The sequence below is a fragment of the Panthera onca genome, chromosome X (assembly GCF_046562875.1).
Source record: "Panthera onca isolate mPanOnc1 chromosome X, mPanOnc1 haplotype 2, whole genome shotgun sequence".
Taxonomy (NCBI): domain Eukaryota; kingdom Metazoa; phylum Chordata; class Mammalia; order Carnivora; family Felidae; genus Panthera; species Panthera onca.
Genome location: NC_138357.1, coordinates 14,308,139 through 14,329,543, shown reverse-complemented (window position 1 = coordinate 14,329,543; position 21,405 = coordinate 14,308,139).

Sequence of the window (21,405 nt, the reverse complement as noted above, 5' to 3'; positions counted from 1 at the left end):
TCTCTTCTATTCTCTCTCTCTCTCTCTGCCCCTCCTCTGCTTACAGTACCTCTCCCACACATAAAATAAACTTTAAAAAAAAAAGGAACTGTGGGCTTTGGTAAGGAGGTGCTAGGTAAGAGACTATAAAGGACAGTGACAAAGAGCATGGGCTATGGAGCCGGGTTGCCTGGGTTCAAATTCTGGCTCTGCTGTCTCCTAGTTGAGTGGCTTTGTGGAAGTCACTTAAACACTCTGTGCCTCAGTTTCCCCATCCACAGACACTCGACAAGTAATAGTGCCTACTTCACAGCACTGTTACAAGAATAAAATGCGCTCATACGTGGAAAGAGTGCAGCACAGTACATGGTAAACGTTCAGAAAGCCAGAACTAAAGAGGCCAGAGACAGCATGGCGGCATGGAAGGGGGCTGGCCTTGCGCTTGGAGGCCCGGGCTTCTGGTCCTGCGAGGCCACCCGCTTGCTGGGTGACCTGTTTGCATCTACTCGCAGGAGGCTTGTTTTTCCCTTTTTAGACAGAGAGAGTTGGACTAGATGTTCTCTAAGGTCTCTTCCAGGTTTGATATTTGGTGTTTCTCCCTAAAGCTTCTCTGTCGAATATAAAACCCATTCTAGAGTCACACACTCTGTCCCCAGGCCTGGGCCAGTGTTTCGTTACCAGGGGAAACCGGCAAGCGGAAGGGTTACACCGGCAGCGGTGTAAGGGTCCCTCCTGTCCTCACCAGCCGCCACACGTATGTCTACACTGCTGATGGTGTCACAGGGTCACGTTTGCGCCGGACGACAGCATATTCGTATTATTGCTTGGCAGTGGGTCCTTCATGACTGCATTATGTGCTCCCACGGTCAAGGACACTGGCGATCTGATCGTGTGACCTGGCAGATGCGGAGGGGCTGGGTGAGATGTAAAGTATGGTAGAGGCAAGAGCCGTTACTAAAATAGTAAAACGTTTATCCAGATGGCAATAGTGATGTAGCACGGTGGTCAGTTCTCGCCATTTTTGTTGAAATAGGCGACTGAAATTCACATCCCCCTTAACCACAGGAAGAGAACCCAGCCTGCTGTCTTTGCAAGCTCCTCCTTACCTGAGTGAGGGGGAAAGAAATTAGTTATCCAGCCTTTATGTTCCTGGGGCACTTTTAGGCAAGCTTTCAGACCTCCCTTAATAAGAAAATGCCAGCTTTCCTAGCCCGTAATCTGGTTATCTAATACCTTGCTAAAGTGATTAAAATTGATTAAAATGAGGAGGGAATATGCTCTTTCGAAAGAAGCAACAACAAAAAAATGATTGGATTTCTATGCTTTAGGTTATACTTAGACACAGATTAAATTAAGTTGATCTTGATTGAATAAAGGACACTCTAAACTTATTCCAAGTCTGAACATTGTTTTCTGGGATGCTTCAGCACAAAATGTCACCGTCACTTTTGTTTCATCAGCACAGATATCTTTGAATGCGTAGGCAATGCGCTTTATGGAGGCTCTAAAAGCATTCGCACGTGCATAGATATTTATTTGCAACTATTTCTGCTAAGCCAAAATAGAAAAAGGTTTGGTTGACTTGTAAGCACTTGCATTTTCCAATTTGAATGCAGAGAATTATGACTGCAGAGCACCTCATTTACATAACCAAGACGTGGTAGTAGCCCATCCATTATGTATTCACTGTACCATGTATCATTTAACAATAAAAAAGTGAAATGTGTAAATAAAGATATGTGACAAATATTTCTGTCCCTTCTAAATGGCTGCATCAGGGATAGCCACTAAAAAGCACTCATTACAGTGTGATGTTTCCTTGTAAACAGCAATCACCACCTCCCCTCCCTCCCGCCCCCACAAAACCCAAAGCTACGAACCAATTTATTACCACCAGTAATCATTTGTTTTCTGGTAAAACATTCACCTCCTTCATAAATATAGATAAGAATCCATTTAAAAAAACAATCACGAGACTCCCCAAAGTAAGAACCTCTATTTCTGTATAAAAAGCAATTTAGAGGGGCAGCTGGGTGGCTCAGTCAGTTAAGCGTCCGACTTCGGCTCAGGTCATAATCTCGCGGTCGGTGAGTTTGAGCCCCGCGTCCGGTTCTGTGCTGACAGCTCGGAGCCTGGAGCCTGCTTCGGATTCTGTGTCTCCCTCTCTCTCTGCCACTCCTCCACTCATTCTCTCTCTCTTTCAAAAATAAATAAACATTAAAAAAATTTAAAGCAATTTAGTCAGAGAAAGACAAAAATCATATGACTTCACTCATATGAGGACTTTGAGAAAACAGATGAACAGAAGGGAAGGGAAACAAAAATAATATACAAACAGGGAGGGGGACAAAACAGAAGAGACTCATAGATGTGGAGAGCAAACGGGGGGTCGCTGGAGGGGTGGTGGGAGGGGGAGGGGCTAAATGGGTCAGGGGCACTAAGGAATCTACTCTTGAAATCATTGTTGCACGATACACTAATTTGGATGTAAATTTAAAAAAAAAAATTAAAAAAAAGCAATTTAGAAAAAAGAAGTCAAAGAGTGGAATATAGAGCAACAGCCTCATGCAAACTGATTATTACTACCAATTATTTGAACAAACCCTCTTGGTTCCTCCTCCCAAGGTTGTTTTGAGCATCTGCTAAATTATGGCTTGTGACTTGCGACTCGGGTTACAGCCCAATTAAATTTCACCTAAGCGGTACCTGAATCTGTTCTGTTGGATTTGTGGTTCTCTAGTTCTAACCAGTTGCAGAGATCAAAAACCAATAACAGCAGAAGCAAAAACCATTTAAAAACTTGAGCCCCTGGGGTCACCAGTTTCCTATAAAACTACTCTTAGTAAAAAATCAATACCATAAATACATCTGAGCAGTCAGAGATAGGTATCTGGAATAAAGGTTCTTAGAAAAATAGTTTAAGTAGGAATTTACATTTGGCTTGACGGAAAGTCAGGGAGATCGAATTTTCCATCGCTCGTAGGAAAATATGTTATTTTAAACCATGAACTACATTATGCAAGATTTCTAAAGGCCCACCAGCCCTAGAACTCAGCCATTTGGGTATTGGGACATATTTTGATGTTCTTTGGACATTTCTGCCGCTGATTACAGGCAGCACGCAATCTAGAATGTTTGTTGTACAGGTTCTAAAAGTTAACAGCCTTCAAGGGCATTTATTTAGAGCGTTAATAAATGACACACCAAAATATTATCAGCTTTCAATTTCCAGAAGAGTATCCAATTGATTAGACATGAGATTGGCAGCTCTTACTGACACAGGCACTTGGCTGTTTTAGTTCTATCCTGTTTATTTCTTCTGTATCTCAGTTTTAAGTCGGAAATCGCAGCTGTGACCGAGGGTACTGAATATTTTTTTCATATATGGCACAAACAGCAAACACTTTCTCAATGTGTCTCGACTGAGTATCTAGTTTGGGAACAGTTGATCTACGGACAGGACTCAAAGAGTGTATGCGAAGATTGTGTTGTAGGATGACAGAGAGCAGGGTTGTGCCAGGGGGCGCAAGAGTAGATCAAATACTCCCAGTGACTTCAAAGCAGAACAAGGGTTTCAATTCCTGAAAAGGGGTGGGGGAATGAATTTAATTATTGTGACGAGTCTTCCAGTTTTATCACTTTGTGAAATAATTTCTAGTCTCGGTTTCGTTCTTAATCCAATTTGATGCATTCTCTTGTCATTTCCCACAACATGAAAATTTTTAAAAAAGTGTATTTTCGTGTTTTAATTGAATTCCTATTCTCTTCCTGCGTAGGAATTATGTGCTTGTATCATCATATTCGATGCTTCATCAATCCCTCACCTTTCTCAGTACACAGACACCACGCGCTCAGAGTCTCCCGCCCCCCCCCCCCCATCCCTCTGTTTTCCCTCCTAAGAGATTTCTTATTTCAGAGAAAAGATGTAGGTTGGTCAAGACAATGGGAAAAGCAACAAGAATGATATATTTATTTACAGAAAGCATATATTTATTTACAACAGGCCACATACTTTGCCGTGACTCAGCTTGACTTTATGCTTCTGGTTGGTGGCTTCCCTTCCAAAGTAGAGCCTGGGGCTCTCTCCACACACAAGCTCGCATGTTTCCCCCCACACTAGCTATAGCGTTTGGCTCTGTCCTGTAAATAAAGGGCAATCCAGGAGGAAACATGCTAATGTCAACCTTCAAACTCCAAAAAATTCTTACCTGACCAATTTCATCAAAGGAGTTGAAGATCCTGCCCATACAGACACACAGATACAAATGATTCCTTGCCAACACTCATACCATCAAAGCACCACGGATACAATAGATCCTTTTGGATTTCATAGACCCTTTAAAGCATGGTGCTGGTTGAGAAGGGAGAGGACTCTGGCCCTGGACATTTGCATTCAAAGGGACGAATAATTGAAGACTGATACCTAAGAGATCCAAAACAAGTGAATCAGAAGTAGTAGAATTTCATACACGTTGAAAGACACTGTCTGGACTAGGGTGTAGACCTAAGAAGGCAGAGCATTCTTTTTCTAAGGAAGAAAAAGGCTTTTTGGCACTAATGCCCCATGAGGCAGAGCTATCTACAAAAGACTGCAATTAAAGAAAACTTTCTTTTACTTTGTACCAGAGAAATGATTTCTCTCCTAGTCTCCAAAGATTAAAAAAGCTCATGTGCAAAGATAGAGACATGTGTGCCTTGAATTATTAAAGTGGTCAGTCCCTATTTTTAAAAAGTCAAATTAATGTGCAGTTCTAGAGGTCTGTGCCTCCCTTCCATTTATGGGAGGCAGTAGCAGGGATGTACCTCTCCACTTCTTTAAGCAACAATCCAAAAAAAATGAGGGATTTGTAATTTGCTTATCCATTCAAAAAAAAAAAAAAGACATGTCTAAGGACAAATCCAATCATCATCGGTTGAAGTTTGGGTTCGGGAACAAGCTTGTCTTGGGAAAGCTATTAAATCTCATCTACTGGTGTGGGCATTAGAAATTTATTGCTAACTCTTCTGCTGGGCTTTGCTTTGTGCTACGCTACGCAGTACATTGCTGTTATTTATAATGAAAGAGCTTGGTGATACGGCCTTACCTCAGAGGTTTTCTGTTCAAGCGTTGTGCATGAGACGGTAATTTCAAACAGAGTAAATACCCGGACGGAGTCAAAACTCCGTCCACGTGACCTTGGACAAGATGACTTCACTTCTCATGCCTCGGTTTTCTCTTGTGTAAAATAGGATGTCTGATTTCTTCATCCCACAGGTGTTTCTGGGTACCTATTATATGCTCGGCACTAAGGTTGTCATGGTGAACAAGACAAAGCCCTTGCCTTCATGTTGCTTATAGTCTAAGTGGAGAGACAGCCAATAAATAAATAATATAATATCCTCCAGAGGATAGTATGTTCTATGAAAAAAAATAAAGCCGAATAAGAGAATAGAGAGGCGTGGATACAACGTAGTTTTGATAGAATGTTCCGTGAAGACTTCTTTGAGGCAGGAACTTCTGAGCTGAAACCTGAATGAAATAAGGAATCCACCCATCCAAGATTCGGGGGGAAGAGCTTTCCAGAAAGAAGAAGACAGCACAAAGACTCTAAGGTGAGTATGTTTAATGTGTTGGAGGCTGAAACAGAATATGGAAAATTGAGAGCAGCAGGAGATACGGTAAGGTCATAAACAGCCTTCTAGGCCATGGTAATGATTTGGGGTTTTCTTCTAAGTGTGATGGAAAGCTCTTGGGCGGTTAAGCAAGGAAGTGATTTGATATGACTTTTACAGTTTTAAAAAGGTAACACTGTCTGCTATGCAGAGAATGGGTTGTAAGTGGGGCAAGAGTGGAAACAGAGAGCAGTTAGGAAGCTATTGCAATACTCCAGGCAAGAAATGATGCTGGCTTAGATCCAGATTGTTTTCAGTGGAGAATCGGTCAGATTTGGACATATTTTGGAGACAGGGCCAACAAAATCTCTTGATAGATTAGATATAGGGTGTGAGGATGATCCTGAGGTTTTAGGCCTGATCGAATGGAAGGTTCAAATTGACATCCACTGACATAGGAAAGACTGAGAGAACACAGTTTTGCAGGGGGTGGGGGGGGGATCATAAGTTCTTGTGGACATGTGAAGTTGGACATTCTTACTGGCTATTTAAATGAAAATGTCAAGTCAGCAGTTACATATATGTGTCTGGAACTTAGAGCTTAGATATGGAGAGACAGGTTCGCAAATTTTCACTGTAATGGCGGCTTTGGAAGCCCCAGAAATGGAAATATCAGCTCCTAAAGGAGAAAGTGTAGATAAAGAAGAAGAGAGGTTCCAGGACTGAACCTGGGCTACTCCTACATTAGCAGATTAAGTAGATAAGGTGGAATCGACAAAGGAAACCAAGAACGAACCGCTAGTGAGGTGGCAGGAGAAGTAAGAGACAGTGGTGCTTCAGAAGGAAGCATTTCAAGGAGGGGGAGAAGTGGAAAACCATGTCAAATTTTGCCAAGAGATTAAGTAAAATGAGAACTGAGATTTGGCCAACAGACCTAGCCATATGGGGTTACTGAGAAATATAATAAGGTTGGTAGCTGAAGAATGGGAACGTCCGTTGAAGTCAGTTGAGGACACGATGGAAGCTGAAGAAGGATTGGCGATGAGTACAGACAACTCTTTTTAGGACTTTTGCTATGAATAGGAGCAGAGAAATTATGTGATGACAATGCTGATCTTATACTTGATGATAACGAAGGTGCTTTGCAAACTGTCAAGTTTATACACAAATAATTAGGCTATGATAAAAGGCCATCACTTCCTAATCTCCATAACTAGAAAATTCACTTCACACGTTTCTATGCATTCACACTTTAAAAGGGTTCATTGACATTTTTTGCTGACCGCCTTCACCTCTATTTTAAGCACGTGACAGTCTTGACTGAGTCAGGGACCCCCTGATGTGAAATCCAAACCTTTGCCACATGCTTATTGGCATCATAGATTCCCTTGTTCGCTAATAGCCAGAATCTGAGAGGATGTCTGTAAGTTTTCCCATCAGCCTGTGTATCCCTTGACACATATTACCCAGAGAGATTACACTTTCTCTTCAGTCTTCAATAGATACATAAAATCGGGGGGCGGGGAGGGGAATAAAAGAGAATGAGTCAAAGTTCTAGAGAGTGGCTTGAGGTCAGTGTCATCGTTATGGAAAGAGGAGCATCAGATTAGAGAACAAAACATATCTTAATGTATTTTTGTAACATGAGACAGTCATGGAAAGGAAAGGGAAAGAAAACTTGGGACAAAACTTTCAAAACTACCTTGAAGGATAGACATGTGATTGTTAATTTTTTTCATTCCAAGGTTATTGGAGTTATTTAGAACTTGAACCCATTCATTTAAAAAATGGAGACAGAGAAGGAGTTCATATCATACGTGGCTGACAGTATTAACTAGTTCTGGAGGTCCTGGCCATCATCAATAGTCTCTGTATTCTAAAATGGTAGTTAAAGAGAAGCAGAATTTGACCTGAGGCAAAGTAAATATTGACTTGCCATCTCAAAGGTTTATCAGGCAGCCTTGGTAAAAGCTAAGAATCCCCAGTGTGCCAAGGAGAGAACGGGATCTTCTCTCCAAGTACAGAGTCTATAATCATCACTTCCAGCCATTTAGGTTAGAAAAGGGAGCTCTCTAAATTCAAACTGGATGAAAGACCTAAACATGAGATAGGAAAATATCAAAATCCTAGAGGAGAAAACAGACAACAACCTCTTTGACCGTGGCTGCAACAACTTCTTACTAGATGTGTCTCAGGAGGCAAGGGAAACAAAATCAAAAATGAACTATTGGGACCTCATCAAGATAAAAAGCTTCTGCACAGCAAAGGAAACAATCAACAAAACTAAATGGCAACCAATGTAATGGGAGAAGATATTTGCAAATGATATATCTGATAAAGGGTTAGTGTCCAAAACCTATAAAGAACTTATCAAACTTAACACTCAAACAACAAATAACCCAGTGAAGAAATGGGCACAAGACATGAATAGACACTTTTCCAAAGAAGATATCCAAATGGCCAACAGACACGTGCAATGATGCTCAACATCACTCATCATCAGAGAAATACAAATCAAAACCACAATGAGATACCGCCTCACACCTGACAGAATGGCTAAGATTAACAACTCAGGAAACAACAGATGTTGGCGAGGATGCAGAGAAAGGGGAACCCTCTTTCACTGTTAGTAGGAATGCAAACTGGCACAGCCACTCTGGAAAGCAGTATGGAGGCTCCCCCCAAAATTAAAAATAGAGCTACCCTATGACCCAGCAATGCACTGCTAGGAATTTATCCAAAGGATACAAAAATGCTGATTGGAAGGGGCACATGCACCCCAATGTTTATAGCAGCGCTATCAACAATAGCCAAATTATGGAAAGAGCCCAAATGTTCATTGACTGATGAATGGATAAAGACATGGTATATATATACAATGGAATATTACTCGGCAACCAGAAAGAATGAAATCCTGCCATTTGCAACAATGTGGGTGGAGCTAGAGTGTATTATGCTAAGCGAAATAAGTCAGGCAAAGAAAGACAAATATCATATGATTTCACTCATATGTGGAATTTAAGAAACATGACAGATGAACACAGGGGAAAGGAAGGAAAAATAAGATAAAAACAGGGGGCAAACCATAAGAGACTCTCAAATACAGAGAACAGACTGAGCGTTGCCGGAGGGGAGGTGGGTGGGGGGATGGGCTAAATGGGTGATGGGCATTAAGGAGGGCACTTGTGGGGAGGGGCACTGGGTGGCATATGTAAGTGATGAATCCCTGGGCTCTACTCCTGAAACCAATACTCCATTGTATGTTAACTAACTTGAATCTAAAAAAAAAAATAAAGAAAAGGGAGCTCTCAGCTTGGAAAACAGCCTACACACACACACACACACACACGCACACAAATACACGCAAAACACGACCTTTGTGCCACCCAATAGTCAAAGAACAACTCTGGACAATGTTCTTCATGAGGAGAGCAGGAAGCAGACACGAAACTCTGTCTGTTGACATATTTAGTCCCCAAGCTGATTGTGTTAATTTCCCAAAACTCTTGCCTTGATGAGAACTAGTGGGGAGGAAAAGGCAACAAACTCTATGGCGTTGTATAATTATACCCACATTTAAAATTTTCTTTTTGTTTCTCATCAAGTGCAAGGCTTAGCATATATCACTGTGCACTAATAGAAGAGAAAATAAAGCAAACAATTAGCCTTGGGGAAAAGATCTAAACTAATGCACAATTCATGAATTTGCTACTCATTCATACCTGCTGTGATTCTAGCAGAGTTGATGAAATACAACCGTAAGTGATTTTGAACCATTTTGATTTAATCTTCTAAAAAAAAAAAACCCTTGGTGTTGAGATTATTTGAAATATGACTTCTTCTTATGGATTGTAATGCAGAATGGTCTTTCTCTGACAGAAATTAAGTTGAATGGTATAATTTGGTACAACCTTCCAAAAGAGCCTGGGGTGATCAAGGCAGTAGTCAGAACTCTGAGTAGCTTCCAATTCAAGCCAGTTTATGCAAAAATGAGAATTTATTGGTTAAGGTTACCAAGTAGAGAAGAAGAAGGGTCTGTATAGCTGGTTATCAGCGATGACTGGAACCAGGAACTTTATCACCCCCTAAATGTGCTTTGTCTCCATTGCCAGCCAGTTCCTACATCAGTTTTATTCTCTCAGGTTAGCTTTTTTTTTTTTATTATATGAAATTTATTGTCAAATTAGTTTCCATACAACACCCAGTGCTCATCCCAAAAGATGCCCTCTTCCATGCCCATCACCTACCCTCCCCTCCCTCCCACCCCCCATCAACCCTCAGTTTGTTCTCACTTTTTAAGAGTCTCTTATGCTTTGGCTCTCTCTCAGATTAGCTTTATAAAACAGGAGGGAAGAGAGCCCATAGGTCCAGCTTGTGTGTTCTTCCCACTCTTACACCCAACGAACGATCTTTTGAGTGCTACGTCTGGGAGACCGAAGACCACCCATGCCCCCACGAAGCTTGCAGAAGCCTTAGAAAAGTGGTTTCTGGGTGTATGCCAGTCACCTAGCATTACCTGGACTAAGTCCAGGAGAAGTAGTTACTACCCACCTGGAGTTTGGAGCCCTTCGTATCTCAAACAAGATTCACGGAAAACCAAATGAAAGGAAGGGAAAGAATTTACAACCATACTTATCTCCCTAAGAAATCAAATGGGCTTAGTTTTGCTAGATTCCCTTCTAGGCCCACAGGCACCTGTGTTGGGGTTGGGGGAGCTCACTACTGAGGCTTTTTTCCTTCTTTCTAAGCAGCTGAGAAATCGACATGGGGACCGGCTGAAAATTATGTATTTGTTTGTAGCTGGTAAAGGAAGGTTGGAAGAAGTGGTTTGGACCGGTTGCCAAAGGGGAGGTTCCACATCACTTCCTCTCAAGTCTATACCATGGGACCTACATGAGAGCTGGGTCTGTAGACCAAGCATTACCTGGTTGGCCACATGGAAGGTCATGACTTGACATATACCCTGGACGAGCAGGAGTCAAAGGACAAAAAGAAGGGAGACTCTCAGTCTTACCTGCAGAAGCTAAGTCCTGAGTCCTGAGCCAGCAGTCCTTAGCACATATGGAAGCAGGAAAGAAAAAGCACCCCCAAAGGGAGCAAGCAGGAAACGTATGTCTGCATGTACGCAGTGATCCTTTCCCTATCTCGTTAATCATACACATAGCCTTTCCTCCCTAGGAACAGAGTCCACACCGACAAAATATTTTTCATAACCCCGACTGCGCTGTAGTTATACCCTTACTTTATACTTTTTTTCCACTGTTTATGTTATAAACATTTTCCGTGTCACTTACGTTGTCTTCCAAATCATAATTATAACTGCATAAATGTCTCATCGTTTAGATAATAACTGCTTCACCAGATAATTTACCTTTATTAGATATTTAGGCGGTTTAGGGGCGCCTGGGTGGCGCAGTCGGTTAAGCGTCCGACTTCAGCCAGGTCACGATCTCGCGGTCCGTGAGTTTGAGCCCCGCGTCAGGCTCTGGGCTGATGGCTCGGAGCCTGGAGCCTGTTTCCGATTCTGTGTCTCCCTCTCCCTCTGCCCCTCCCCCGTTCATGCTCTGTCTCTCTCTGTCCCAAAAATAAATTAAAAATGTTGACAAAAAAAAAAAAAAAAAAAAAAAAGATATTTAGGCGGTTTCTTATTTTTCTATCCTAGATAAACTTAAATGGACATTTTTATGACCATAGTCTATTTTCTCCTTTTGGATTATTCCCTGAGGTTGAATTCTCAGAAGTAAGAACGCTATGCCAAAGGCTGCACATATCCAAACCCAAAATGCTCATTCCAGTCCACATTGCCGCCGGTGACACAGGCATGTGTCAATTTCACCGCAACATTACAGACATCGTGGATAGTCAATAACGTTTTGGTTTTGAATAATTTAATGGCTATAAAAAGCACCTCATTAATGTTTTCTCTTCTATTTCTTTGACTGCTAGAGGGTTTAAATATTTTCCTGAAGGCTTGTTTACTAACAGCACTTCCTTTTATAAACTGTTCCTCTCCATTGTCCATTTACCTGTTGACTGACTCGATGTTTTTCTTGTATAAGCTTCTCAGATTATATAGATATTAACCCTTTGTCATGTGTACTGACAACTTTTTCTCATCTGTTGTCTGCCCTGCTATTTTAACCGTTGTTAAGTGTGTAGAGAGGTTTCGTTTTTACGGCGTGTACATTATCCATTTCTCCCTTGTAACTTCTTCAACAGACCCAAAGCTAACAATGTCACTAGCCTCTTGTCCTGATATCTTTGGGGGGATACAGTCATATATATTAAAAAACAAAACAAAACAAAACAAAAGAACAGACATGTCACGCTTCCAGAAAGGTTTCATGAGGATCAAAGCAACATCGAACTCAATCACAGTTTGTAAAAGAATTAGTTAAGGTTCAAGTTGATTTTTCCTTATTCATGCTGAAAAAGACTTTTTCTCTTTAAGCAACCAAATATGGATCACAGCGGGAAGTATTAACTTCTAACACTTTCCCAAAGAGCACAAACCTTCTGTTATTCCATTCACATAAAATACCAGTTGACAGATGGTATTTGCCAGAAAATAAGGAAGAAAAGCATTTGAGCAGAGATTTAGAAACTGAAAATTCTTTCAAGAAAAGTACCTGTCTATTTGGTTGGATATTTAAGAGATAATAAGTCTAGGGCCAGTGTAGGAAAATGGAAATGTAGGGAGGAAAGGAATTTTGATATGAAGCCTGGTTCAATTTTTAACTAGCTCTGTGACTTTCATCAGCTATCTACCCTCTCTGAGCCTGAGTTTTCTCACAAATTTAATAAGGAGATTGGACTGGATAATTTATTAAATCCAATTTGGTGCTAACATTCTATGATGCTTCACTCATTCATGCATTCAATAAACATTTCTTGAGCCCAAGTGTGGCCAGCACTCGGCGAGTTGCTGGGATTAAATATTAAATAAGAAAGAGCCCTTAATGGGGCGCTTGGGTGGCTCAGTCGGTTAAGCACCCAACTTCGGTTCAGGTCGTGATCTCACAGTTTGTGAGTTCGAGCCCCATGTGGGGCTCTGTGCTGACCGTTCAGAGCCCGGAGCCCGCTTCAGATTCTGTCTTCCTTTCCTTCTGCCTCTCCCCCACTCATGCTCTGTCTCTCTCTCTCTCTCTTTTTCTCTCTCAAATAATAAACAAAAAAATTAAACAAAAAGAAATAGTCCTTATCTTCGCTGATCTTTAGTAAGGAGGAGAGAGACATAAGTAGAACATTGACGTTCCATGCAGTCAGTTCTATCATGGTGGTAGAGAGGCAGAGCGATGCACCAGGGGCTGAGGGACCACAGTAGAGGAACACGCCTCCTCACGCCTTTCTTAGCACAAGCTGAGTTGTCAAGGGGAAGATTTCTGTGGGAGATGACACCAAACTGAACCCTGAGTATGAATAAGATTTAGTAAAAGGAGAGAAGAGGTGCGAGCTTATGAGGCAGTCCATGCGGAAGAATCAGTGGGCAGAAAGGCTAAAAAGCACAAAACAGCAGGAAGCACAACTTTTGATGGGCAACTTAGAGCGTGAGGCACAGACCCCAGTCTAGAGGATGGGGCTCAGCTCTTGGAGGACCCTTTGTGTTAAGCCAAGGATCTGGAATTTCTTCTTTAAGAAATGGAGAGCCATCACGCGATTGCAGGCATGAGGATACCACGGTCAGATTTGTATTCTGATAGAAGCACGTATGGTGAGTTGAAGGGGAGTACAAGTGGAGGCAGGGTCAAGTAGTATACTGAAAAGCTATTGTCACAATCGAGGTGTGAGCCCACAGGCTTAAATGAGGACAGCACGGGTGGCTGAATATGGTTGTTCAGGTTGTTTACTGCACCAGGGTGCCTGGATGAGGGGACAAATGGGAGCTGAGATGTAGTCTGTGCTCTAGCCGCCAAGTCTGTGCCTTGGTAAGAGCCTTTACCCTTCTAGAGAAAGAGACACTGTGTTCTAATTCACAGCAAGAAGTCATAAGGGCTAGCGCTGACCCTAAGGGTAGTGGTCATAGGCATGGAAGTAGATTATATTTAGGATGGATATAGACAGGACTTTTTAAAAAGCACTGTTAGTATTGAAGAATCCAACTATTTGGTATTTCGAAATATATCATCTTAAAAAATAAAATGTATTGGGTGGCAGTTATCTTTCTCCTCATTAAATTTGCCTAAGTTCTGAAGTATATCAAAATGCAGTTCATTTATTTAAGAAAAACTACCAGACAGAGTGCTTCATGGTCTTTTAGTGCATTCACTTGCTTTGTTGCTTTTGATTTTCACACAAACCTTCTAATGAAGGCAGAGCAGACGGCCTTATTCCCTTTTTGTAATTGGATAAACTTGGGATCAGAAAAGCGAGGAGACGTGGCTGTGGTCATGCACATAGACTCCGATACGACACAAGAACCCAGTTCCCAGGGCCCGAGGCCGGGGCTAGTCATTCATGGCAACTGGCCTCCGTGACTACTCTGCCTATTGTCATCTCACTGCTCAACTAGCCTGAGAGATACCATAGCTGAAAATGCCTATAGCAACTTTCAGTAATCAGCATGTAGACGTCATACTGATACGTAGAGTTCATGAGTTAAGACCGTTTTTTCCACCAGAAAAAAAGTCCCAAGTGTCCGTCCCAATAGACTGAGGCTGACTGAATTGGAGGAAGCGCCATTTCTCTGGCATTCATGGAGGCATCGGTGCCTTTGGCTCCTGCATTAATGGTTTCGCGTTGTGTACACAAATCACTCCAAACCTTAGTGACTTGAAACAGCCAATAATCATTTATTATTGCTCGTGGCTTCTGGGGGTCAAGACCTTAGGGCACAATGAGAATAACTGATCCCTTCTCTGCAATGCCTGGGGCCTCAGCTAGTGCTTGGTGCCAGCTGGAAGCCGATGGCCCAGCTGCTGTGCTCCACCAGAACACGACCGGGTAGCCTGGGCTTCCTCACAACGTGGTGGCTGAGCCCCAGAGGGAGAGACAGACAGACGTAGAGAGACACAGAGAGAGGGATGGCAGAGAGAGAAAGAGTACACAATGATATTGTTTTTATAATCTAGCCAAGGAAGTCATAACGATGGTATCATCACTTCTGTCATAGTCTGTGGGTCATGGCAGCCACAACCCCCCCCCCCCGCCCCATATTCAAGAGAAGGAAACCTCTTGGTGGGAAGAGTGTCAGTCACGTTGTAAGAAGATTATGCGGAATGGGATAAATACATGGATGCTGGAATATCTAGGAGAATACAGTCTGCTGCCGTCCTTTATGCCATTTCTCCTCCCACCTTTCCTTTCTGTGTTCTAAGGACCGAGTAGCTAACGTCCCAGAGCCAGAGCCTCTAGCGGTCTATCAGCTGGCATCGTGGGACTATATCAAGAGATGACTTGGGTTCACTGATGTTCAAAAGCTAAGCCTTGATTTCCAAAATTGTCTGTAACAATGTCAATTCTACTAGTAAAGCAGGCTGTGCAAATCCACACGCGTCCTTCAATTTTCCAAAAACCCAAACTGAGACCATTCCAAAGCCAATGAGGAACCAAAGCATAATATGCAAGTTTCACTTTGCTCTGTCCCAAAACAAGACGTGAGAATGGCCTTGAGGCCTAAGCAGACTGTAGTTACGACGGAATCATCATAAAAGGCAGACAAAATTTAACAAGTGCATGTAGCTGGATAGGCAACATGTTGTAACAGTCTACATCACCTTCGAAGTTGAGAGCTCTTTAACACAAGGGTTGTAACTCATCTGGATGATGATGATATTTATAACAGTAAAAATACCTTGTATTTACTCACATGGTCTGATTCATCTTAATCTCCACAGGATCTGGTACAAGCCATAGCATTCAGTAGGTGTGTTGGTTAGGGTTCTCTAGAGAAACAGAATCAACAGGAGATTTTATGTATTTTATGATTTTGCGGATATGTATATGTGTGTGTGTGTATACATATATACATACAAGATATTGATTATAAATACATGTTTATAAAAAATATATAAAGAGATTTATTATAAGAAATTGGCTTGCATAATTAGGGAGGCTAAGTCCAAAGAGACAGTCAGCAAGCCGGAGACCCAGGAGAGTCGATGATGCAGTTCCCGTCCAAGTCTGAAAGCCCAAGAACCAGGAGAGCTGATGGTGTAAGTTCCAGTCCAAAAACCTATGGCTCAAGACCCAAGAAGAATTAATGTTTCAGTTCAAGTCCAAAGGCAGAAAAAGACTGATGTCCCAGCTCTGCAGTGAGGCAGGGAGAGCTCCCTTTTACCCATGAGAGGGTCAGGTTTTTTTCTTCTATTCAGGCTTTCAACTAATTAAACAAGGCCCACCCACATGATGGAGGGCAATCTGCCTTACTCATTCAGACGGTAATCTCATCCATAGATACCCTTACAGCCACACCCAGAATCACGTTTGACTAAATATCTTGGCATCCCGTGCCCCACTCAGGTGGACCCATAAAATTATCACAACAGGTCTACCACAAATAATTATGAAATTAATGGATTCAACAAGCAGTCCTCAGTACCTACTATGTGCCAAGCGCTGCATAAGCTGTAAGACATGGCTCCTGCCCTTATGGGTCTCACAATTTAGTGGGAAAGGCAAACAAGCCTATTAGAATAATGGACTATGACGAAGGCTTCGGTAGGGGTAAGCCCAGCGTGCTCTGGAAGGTACAAAGAATGTGAGCTTCCATCTCAAACTCTGTGGTGGGGGGGGGAGAATGAAGAAAGTCGTCACAGAGGAGGTGACATATCATAATCCTGTGGTAGAAGTCAGTAGACCAAAAGGAACAGGAGCAAGGGGGAGGAAATAGCATTCCTGGTAGCCAGAAAAAGAAGTGCAAGGTCTAATAAGTGCATTTGGGTTGCTATATTAGGATTGTGAGCATTCTCCAGAAACACAGAATAGGGTGTGTGTGTGTGTGTGTGTGTGTGTGCACACGCACGCACGTGCATGTGGGGGCGGGGGGAGAAAGAGAGGATGAGAGCGAGCGAGAGAGATTTTAAGGAATTGCTTCATACAGTTGCAGAGGTTGGCAAGTCTAAATCTTCAGGGTATACCAGCAGGCTGGAGACGCGGGGAAGAGTTGGTGTGGCAGCTCAAGTCCAGTTCAAGGGCAGTCTGCTGGCACAATTTCTTCCTGCCCAGGGGATGTCCGTCTTTTCTATGAAGGCCCACCTATGCTATGGAGGGTAATCTGCTTCACTCAGAGCCTACTGATAGAAGCTTTCATCTCATGTCAAAATACCTTCGCAGAAAAATATAGAATAACGTTTGCCCAAATACCTGCATACCGTGGCCTAGCCGAGTCGACACTGAAGACAGAGATAGGTGATGGTAAACCAGAGATAATTTGGAGGTAGAGGTCCCAAGAACCGGTCACGCATTTGATGCGTTCAGGAGGGAGAAGGAGCCTAGAGTGACACCCAGTTTGCTGGCTGGGGCCCTGGGTGGATAGAGATTTCCTTGGAGGAATCCTGGGCGGAGGAGGAGGTTTGAGGGACATGACGACGGATTCATCTTGTACCTGTTGACTTTGAGAGCCTATGAGACGCTAGCTGGAGGGGCCATGCGGTAGACAGGTGTATAACTCTATCCTGTCTAAAACAGTGAAAGGGTTTTTACCCTAGCGTGATTCATCTGCCTTTTCCTCCTCATCAGGAAAGTACGCTTGTTGTGAACTCCTCCTAATATTACTATGATCTGATGATTGCCCTCCTCTCTGGATTCACTATGGATGCGATCTAGAATGACACCACAGAGCTGCCCACGCTAGTAACAATCACAACAATTTCCTGAATCCCCTTGAAATTTTGAGATTCAAATAATAGAATATGGGGGCACCTGGCGGGCTCAGTCGGTGGAGCATGGGACCCTTGATCTCGGGGTTGTGAGTTCGAGCCCCACGTTGCGGGTAGAGATTACCTAAAACGAAAATCTTAAAAAAGAAAGAAAGAAAAGAATAGAATAATAGAACATAGATTTTTTTTTTTTTTTGTACTAGATTCCAAACCATTCCCATTGTCTCCAGAGTCCTGGAAAATTATTTGACTCAGGTGATGTCAACTGGGCTCCCAGGGTCCTACATTTCATCCGTACCAAGCCAGGGGGCCCTTTTTAAATGTAAATAAGGTTGTTAGTCCTGTGCTCGAAACCCTCCCCTGGCTCCCCATTTCATTCTGAGTAAAAGCCAAAGCCCTTAATAATGACCCAGAAAAATGACCCAGAAGTGACAGAAGCTCCGTCCCGAGCTAGTCCTCCAATCTTATTCCACTGTGCCCCCACTGCTTCTGCTCTAGCCTCAGTGGCCTCCTTGCTGTTTCACAAATGTGCTGGGTTCGCGTCTATCTCTGGGTCTTTGTACTTGCTTTCCTTCAGCCCGGAATGCTCTTCTGCCAAACAGCGTCCTAAATGCTTTCAGTCTGTATGCTCATGTCACCTCCTCTGAGAGGCCCTCCCTGATCGCCCTAAATAGATCTTGCCTAAGTGTGTCAAATTCAACACCTCTCCCTCTCCGCCACCCCACAAGCACGCAGATTCAGTCATTTCTCTCCGAAAGGAGAGTTCCTTGGCAGAAACCGATGTTATTTAACAAAAGGTCTCCTGGGATACAGCGGTCTGGTGGGATGGGAATAGGGCTCACCAGTAGGAGGAGGATGGAGTCAGCCTTCTTTGGGGCAGAGGTGGCCTGGTCCTGCCTGGACCTCATTCCCACTTCTAGTAGCTTGTCTTGTCCTAGAGGGAGTCAGGACCACGGGACCTCCGGTTCCTCTTTTTTCTCCCGGAGGCCCAGAGCCTTATCATTGCTTTCCTCGGCACTGTCGTAATCATGTTTTCATCCATTTGTAGTTCTTCAAACAGAGGAGGACACAAGGTATCCTTCGAGAGGGGGGCCCCAAATCTCCCCGGAATGAAGGGTGGTTGTCCCGGCTCAGAAGCCATTTGGGGGTTGTAACAGGAGAGGGTACCACCTCTGGTCTAGCTCTGTCACTCACCGTCTCAGGAGGCTAGGTCTTATTTCCCATTTGAGCCTCTGAAAATAAATGTTCTCCTCTCGACTCCTAGAGAATATGGGTCTATTCTTTAGCTGACATTTATGTTCCCTGCCAGCAACTCATTAGATATGCTAGAGAAAGAAAAACAGGGGGCGAGGGGGGAGGTGGGGGGGCCGCGGGGAATGGGCCAAAAGGACGGGCTGTCCTGGAACATTTCATTGGCGTTAGGCTCTCTTCTCATCAGGTATCCTCTCCCGTTGGACGCCCCCCCCCCAGCCCCATCATGATCCCTGTGACCTCAGTCTAACAAACACACCATTATAATCGAGGAGCTTTTTACAATTGTTTGAGCGCATTAGGAGATGGCTTAACAACTTGGCTATTACATTCAACCGAGACTATTCAAATTATAAATAATGCTTCATCCCTAGCTCTTTCCATTTTAATTTCTCACACACGTACAGTATCTCTGCTTGCCCGAATGACAGCCCGCTATCAGTGAGCACACACAGGTAGGGGAAGAAAATGCCCAGAAGAGAAAATGAAACTTGCCGAGAAGTTCAACACGCATGCCTCCTTGCAGAGTCTGATCTTGGAAGAGGGAATGCTTTCGCTTCGAGTTGGAAATCTAGGACAGTGCATCTCTCAGAAATGCCAATTCCACATCCCGCAGCCAGTTGGCTTCTCCAAACTAGTCAGCTACTTTATACCTCTACGGTTTTCCCAAGGGACTCCCCGTACCTGGAGTGCCCCCTCTGGAGGGGCCTCCCTTTTCTGGTCTACCTAGCAAACATCCACTTTTCTTTCAAGACTCAAGTCCTGCCTCCTCTGGAAAACCCTTCAGTAATCTTCAAAGACTGGTTTTATTTTCATGCACCTGCCACATTTTAAAACTTCTCATCTTGAAATACTTTTATATTGACAGAAGAGTTGCAAAGATAGTAGTTTCCATAAACCCTCCACTCAGCTTCCTCTCATGTTGACATCTTCCGAAGTCACTGTGCAGTCATCAAAACTAAGAAATTTACACGGTTATGATACTTCTAAGTCACTACAGAGCTTATTCTCGTGGCACCAGATTTTCCACCCGTGTTCTTTTTCTGTTCCAAGATCCGATCCAAGGTCCCACGTTAGCTGTCCTGTTTGCTTAGCTTCTGCCAATCTATCACGGTTCCTTGTTTTTCATGACCTTGACACTTCTGAAGAGTCGTGGTCAGGTATTTTTCACAGTGTCATGTTTCTTCACTGTAAAGTTATTATCTTTCCCTTTTCATATTACATTCATTAGAAGTAAGTCACTAGGTCCAGTCCACACTCAAGAAGGGAGGAATGAAGTTACTCTTCCTGGAGGCAGGAGCATCAAATAGTTTGTGGACATTTGTTAAAACCACCACAGTAAGGGGCGCCTGGCTGGCTCCGTTGGTAGAGCATACGACTCTTGATCCAAGGGTCCTGAGTTCAAGCCCCAACTTGGGTGTGGAGCCTACTTTAAAAAACCCACCACTGTAACGGACAAATATCCGGGGGGATACTTTGAGGCTATGCAGATACCTGTTTCACCTATTAACTAACTTTAGCATCCAGCATTATCTTGCCTGCAGCACGTATCACTAGAATGTTCTAATAGCAATTTTACATTTCTCTCATTCCTTCCATGTATTTATTTTTTTTAATGTCTATTTTTGAGACAGACAGAGCATGCGTGTGGGAGGGGCAGAGAGAGACGGAGACACAGAATCCGAAGCAGGCTCTAGGCTGTGAGCTGTCAGCACAGAGCCCGACACGGGGCTTGAACCCACGAGCGGTGAGATCCATGGCCTGAGCTGGAGGTGGACATTTAACCGACTGAACCACCCAGGCACCCCAGCTTCCATATATTTAATTGGAATCCCTCTGTAAGGAAGATCTGTCCCTTCTTCCCATTTATTTATCCAATCATGTGGACTTACGGGTATTTGGATTATACCCTGGGTTATAATCCAATACCATTGCAATTTATTTTGCTGCTTAAATTTTCATGTGTTGGACATAGGAGCTATGTTAGTTTGGTTCTTGCTTTAACATTACCTATAATATTTTTACTACATTTGCCTGGGCATGTGTCCATCTCTTCCGATTAGCTTGTAAGTCCTTGGAGACAAACATATTGTCTTATTTATCTTTGTGTCCCTAGTGGTGAATCTTTGTGTCCCAATGCCAGATACATAGTAGGTCCTTGATCAAAGCCTGTTCAGTGAATCAGAAGAGCCGTGAAATGGGAATGGGAACATTTTCTAACTAGTGAAGGAATCCACGATTTGAGTCCCACGTAAGCCTATCCGAAGCCACGGGAAACGTGGATCCAGCGTTGTCTGTAAAGAGTTCATCGGTTTTAATTGGATATCATCTAACATAACCTTTGACCAATTTGCGAACAGAGGTGGTTTTGTTGAACGGATGAGCAGAGATCGAATGTCTGAAATCGTACAAATGCCATCACAATCATGGCCTTCCAGGTCGGACACGTGCTTTGTGAATAGCGCTCAGAAGCCATCTGTACAGCTTCCATGAACACGGGGCCCTCACAAGCTCCTTCTGACTGGGCATTTGTCACTGGCGCCCCAGACAGGATCGGGAGAGTGGTATAGATTTTAAAGGAAGGCTATTCAGCCAGTCAGAACGTTTGGCCAAGAGACTTCACACTTGGAGGTAATATCCCCTACATATCCACATTGCAGCGTTTCTGACCTTAATTTTCATTTTTGGTTTACATTATTCTGGGAGAAAAAAAAAACAGAGAGTGGCAGAATTTTGGAAAATCTCTGATTCTCATCCATTTTTGTCT